At 46.3% G+C, this 5,900-nt stretch overlaps 1 protein-coding gene across 1 annotated transcript in view; it reads right to left on the bottom strand.

Annotated features, from left to right (window-relative positions):
• The window catches only part of LOC115189523 (uncharacterized), an 8,394-nt gene extending 6,770 nt beyond the window's left edge, over window positions 1–1,624 (bottom strand). Inside the window, exon 1 of the mRNA XM_029748143.1 lies at window positions 1,410–1,624. The gene's annotated coding sequence lies outside the window, so the exon portion shown is untranslated. The remainder of the gene's footprint in view (window positions 1–1,409) is intronic.
• Window positions 1,625–5,900: the final 4,276 nt, after the last annotated feature.

Below are 5,900 nucleotides of genomic sequence, written 5' to 3'. Positions count from 1 at the left end.
CTCTCTCTCTCTCTCTCTCCCCCCTCTCTAATCTGGGAGTCCCAGTTGGTTTGTGACCTCAGACTACATTAAGAGTGGTAACATGAGCACACTAGTATCTCCACACACACACAAGGTCTAACGCCCACCACCCAAAAATACACACTTTCGTATATACACCCTCCACACACACAAATGTACACACACACAACATACCGTTTAACACACCCCACACACACACACACACTGATAAAGTCTCACCACACACATTCTGCTAGGGAGCAAACCCTCTGTGATAATAGTCCCTCTGCTATGTACACACACACACACACACACACACAGACACACACACACAGACACACACACACTTATTCATTTACTTCACTGTTTAATAGTCTGTCACAGAAGTGATTTTTATAACCCCACACACTTGTGTAGTTGTGTATTTTATTCCTCTGGATTTGAATGATATATTTTTAACTCTGTATTGTTGGGAAAGACTCGCAAGCATTTCACGGTAAAGTCTACACACGTCATATTCGACACATGTGACAAATACAATTTGTTTTGATTCCACACACACACACCCACACACACACACACACACACACACACACACACACACACACACACACAGAGAGAGATACTTATTTATTCACTTCACTGTTTAATAGTCTGTCACAGAAGTTGTGATTTTTACAAGAAAAGGACCACAGTACACTTGGGTAACATAATTGTAACAGTCCTAAAATCGATTTTAACAGATTGATTATAACTATGGTGGCTCTTTCCTGGGACTTGTGCTGTCCCAATTACGCCTATCATTTAGATAGACTTTGTGGGAATGTAAAGATGAATGACTGGATGCATGCCAATATTATGTAATATAAAGACATAACATGGACCAATGGATCAACCCACTGAATCATATGAGCCAAAACTCATACACTCCTCAGCGTTTTCTCTCGGTGTGTGTCTGTGTTGGCCCGGCCCCGTGTAGGTATGTAGGCTGCAGGGGAATTTCACTGTGTCTCAGGTGGTGTGTGTGTGTGTGTGTGTGTGTGTGTGTGTGTGTGTGTGTGTGTGAGGAACGTGATCATGACAAACACAAACATTACAACTGACACAAATGACACTAAGCACAATAATTATACTTCTAACGAACACTGACAAATGTAATATATTATGTTCAAGTCTGACTGACAAAGGTCTAGCAATTGTTCCATGCTTTTAGAATGACCGCTAGCCTCCAGCTCTATAACACTGTAACACATCAACGACGTAACAAATCAGCAGCAGCCTAGCCTACACTAAACACAACGGACGTAATTAAGGAAATACTATATCATGTCTCCGATATAGCCTATCACTGTCAATTCCGTAAACCGCGCAGGAATGTAGCAATGTAACATTTTAAAGAGAACACTCACCTTAAATATTGCAACTAAATAACAGCAGTAGAACCGGCCACGGTTGCCAGAAACGGCCTTGATAACGTCTCTCTCTGTAGCCCACTTGCCGATATTTGTCTCACACTCGCTGGAACATCAGGTCGGCAGTCTCCTTCCTCTCACGATCGCCGGACCTTCATTGGTTTGCCTCTTTGCTAGTTCTTTCTATCTCCACGGTTTACGAGCTTCAACATGTGCACGGATACACGTGCCCACATTTGTTCGTGCCCTATTGGTTGTCCGTCTGAAGTTACAAACCCCATTGGTGGATCCATGCAGCCAGTGAATGCTTTACTGCCTGCTGATTGGTGGGTCAGCGGGGCACTCAAAGCCCCGCCCATACATGTGGGGCTCGTGGTTCGGGCTCGTGGTTCGGGCTGAGTGGGTAGTCTACTCGTGCGTCAGTCTACTACGGCTGAGCGGTGTAAACACACGCACACGCTTTTTAGGCCTATAGAGTTATTATAATGAATGCCTAGAATAAAATGAGTTATAAATGATTTAGGATAAAGGCGTAGGCCAATATGATGACTATTTTGTACCTGATGGTCTAGTCCTAAATGCTATATTAGGCCTATAACTCTGAATAAACTGGTGGGCTAAGGATTCTTTCATGGACATGAGAAGCGCGCACGTGAATACGCGGCACCATTCAAGGTCACCCCTCACACCGGGTCTGGAACAGAGTTCTGTTCTCATCGTTCTGATCTAGAGAAACACACAGCCAGAAGTCATTATCAACGTGTGAAGTAGGCTACCTCAGGAACAGAGAGGAGAACGAAGATCATATTGATACAGTTATTGTGGGCTGCGGCAGCCTGTAGAATCCATGCCAGTATGTTTTTTTGTGAATGTGGCTGTTCGTGTTGTTTTGTACTGTATAATGTCAATGTTAGTTAATAATGGTTTTCAATAAATCAGAAATGTGTAGATGTGTTTTCAATAAAGAGATGTGTGGACAGGTAACACAAAGTTCCCAACATTGCGAATATTCTCTTCACTCACTGTATGTTTTACGGTCAAATAGTAAACACTTTTGGATGTGATATGGTCTTCTAGGCATGGAAAGCCAATACAGTCACAGAGGCATATAGCATACGTGCTTAGGGACCTAAAGCTTTCCATCCCCTCATACATACAGCTAAACATTAACCCAATGACCCTCTTCACCATGCAACACACATACATCCGCACGCAAACACACAAACACACTTGTGTATGTAAGTATTTTTTTTCCTCTTGATTTTTTATTATATATATTTTTTTACTCTGCAATGTTGGGAAAGACTCGTAAGCAAGAATTTCACTCGTATTCGGCACATGTATTATTGACTATGTTTCGTTTATTCCATGTGTAACTCTGTGTTGTTGTATGTGTCGAATTGCTACGCTTTATCTTGGCCAGGTCGCAATTGTAAATGAGAACTTGTTCTCAACTAGCCTACCTGGTTAAATAAAGGTGAAATAAAAAATAAAAAAATGTGAAAAATGCTATTTGTTTTGATTAGATTGATTTGACACACATACACACACACACACACACACACACACACACACACACACACACACACACGCACACACACACACACACACACACACACCAATAATGTATAGGCTACTCTTGATTTAATAAAGGTGTTAATTGCTTTGATGTGAAACAGGAACTCATTTCAGATTTGCTGTTTTTTTTCTGGGTGTGTATACAGTGTATAGCATGTATAGCATGTAGTGTTAGGTTACTTCCTCTCCCCATACATCCAGCTCACTATGAACTCAGCAACACTCCTCTTCAACATGTGACATACATAACCTGGCCATTTCCCATTCACTGTCCCTGTTGGCCAAAACCTGGCCATCGACATTACACTGTGTATACATCTATCATCATATCGCTCTAAAAATGTGTTTTTAACATGAAGTATTTAAATAGTACAGCAATGTATGAGTTACTTTTTACTTAATAATATCTTAATTGGTTTGATGTGAAACAGGGAACACTTTCAGATTTGCTGATGTTTTTCTGGGCATTACAGTACCAGTCAAAAGTTTGGACACACCTACTCATTCAAGGGTTTTTCTTTATTTGTACTATTTTCTACATTGTAAAATAATAGTGAATACATCAAAATTATGAAATAACACATATGGAATCATGTAGTAACCAAAAAAGTGTTAAACAAATCAAAACATATTTTATACTTGAGATTCTTCAAAGTAGCCAACCTTTACCTTGATGACAGCTTTGCACAGTCTTGGCATTTATGATGGTGGGTTATTGGGTGTGTATATATAGGCTAACGTGAGGTCCTTTATGATGGTGGGTTATTGGGTGTGTATATATAGGCTAACGTGAGGTCCTAAGTCGACACAAGGGCTTGCCTCCCCCATACATTCCAAAGCAGAATGAACTCAGTGATCCTCCCCTTCACAGGGTTCACTGGTGCTGATGAGTACGACCACCCACTACCTCTCTCTCTCTCTCTCTCTCTCTCTCTCTCTCTCTTTCTCTCTCTTAACTCAATTTAGTTCAAGGGGCTTTATTGGCATGGGAAACATATGTTTACATTGCCAAAGCAAGTGAAATAGATAATAAACAAAAGTGAAATAAACAATATAAAATTAACAGTAAACTTTACACTCACAAAAGTTTAAAAGGAATAGAGACATTTCAAATGTCATATTATGGCTATATACAGTGTTGTAACAACGTGCAAATAAAGTACTAAAAGGAAAATCTCTCACTCATTATCCTTCACTCCCCTTCCCCCTCTCTACCCACCCCCCTCTCTACCCATCCCCCTCTCTACCCATCCCCCTCTCTACCCATCCCCCTCTCTACCCATCCCCCTCTCCACCCACCCCCCTCTCTACCCACCCCCCTCTCTACCCTTCCCCCTCTCTACCCATCCCCCTCTCCACCCACCCCCCTCTCTACCCACCCCCCTCTCTACCCTTCCCCCTCTCTACCCACCCCCCTCTCCACCCATCCCCCTCTCTACCCATCCCCCTCTCTACCCATCCCCCTCTCTACCCATCCCCCTCTCCACCCACCCCCCTCTCTACCCATCCCCCTCTCTACCCTTCCCCCTCTCCACCCACCCCCCTCTCTACCCATCCCCCTCTCTACCCATCCCCCTCTCTACCCTTCCCCCTCTCCACCCACCCCCCTCTCTACCCACCCCCCTCTCTACCCATCCCCCTCTCTACCCATCCCCCTCTCCACCCATCCCCCTCTCCACCCTTCCCCCTCTCTACCCATCCCCCTCTCTACCCATCCCCCTCTCCACCCATCCCCCTCTCTACCCACCCCCCTCTCTACCCATCCCCCTCTCTACCCATCCCCCTCTCCACCCTTCCCCCTCTCTACCCACCCCCCTCTCCACCCTTCCCCCTCTCCACCCACCCCCCTCTCTACCCATCCCCCTCTCCACCCTTCCCCCTCTCCACCCATCCCCCTCTCCACCCTTCCCCCTCTCTACCCATCCCCCTCTCCACCCATCCCCCTCTCTACCCATCCCCCTCTCCACCCTTCCCCCTCTCCACCCATCCCCCTCTCTACCCATCCCCCTCTCTACCCATCCCCCTCTCCACCCATCCCCCTCTCCACCCTTCCCCCTCTCTACCCATCCCCTCTCCACCCATCCCCCTCTCTACCCATCCCCTCTCCACCCTTCCCTCTCTACCCACCCCCCTCTCCACCCTTCCCCCTCTCTACCCATCCCCCTCTCCACCCTTCCCTCTCTCTACCCACCCCCCTCTCCACCCACCCCCCTCTCCACCCTTCCCCCTCTCTACCCATCCCTCTCTCCACCCTTCCCCCTCCCTACCCACCCCCCTCTCCACCCTTCCCCCTCTCTACCCATCCCCCTCTCCACCCTTCCCCCTCTCTACCCATCCCCCCCTCCACCCTTCCCTCTCTCTACCCACCCCCCTCTCCACCCACCCCCCTCTCCACCCTTCCCCCTTCTCCACCCTTCCCTCTCTCTACCCACCCCCCTCTCCACCCTTCCCCCTCTCCACCCTTCCCCCATATCTAGGGTCTGTGTGTTTTCCGGCATTCTCAACCAGGGGAGTGAGTTCCAATAGGCTCTACAGACCTTGAGTCGGAGTCTCGCTAGCTGCTGATGACTGATTGTGTGAAAGTTCAATAACATAGTAGAGGGACGAGTTACAGAAGCGTTTCTTGGATAAATGTTCTTTAGCTGGGTGCTATGCCAGTAAGTGATCAGTGATATCAGATCGGTCAATATGAAAATCTTTGATATAATGTAATCTTTTTCTATTTTGAGATGACTGGGTGGCTGACAGGAGGGAAAAGCCAGGGTGACAGATGACAGGACAACTGGTTGAGTGACAGGTGCTCTCCCTGTGATATGAGAGTTCCAGTGTAGTAAAGCTGTAGTGGTGTAAATAAAGGGTTCTGTAGGCCTATACAATGTGTATTAATGGTGTAAGTATGGAGGAGAGCAC

Source organism: Salmo trutta, chromosome 3 (genome assembly GCF_901001165.1).
Source record: "Salmo trutta chromosome 3, fSalTru1.1, whole genome shotgun sequence".
Classification (NCBI taxonomy): domain Eukaryota; kingdom Metazoa; phylum Chordata; class Actinopteri; order Salmoniformes; family Salmonidae; genus Salmo; species Salmo trutta.
The sequence above is the reverse complement of the archived record's forward strand: the minus strand, read 5'-3'. Positions and strand labels throughout refer to the sequence as shown.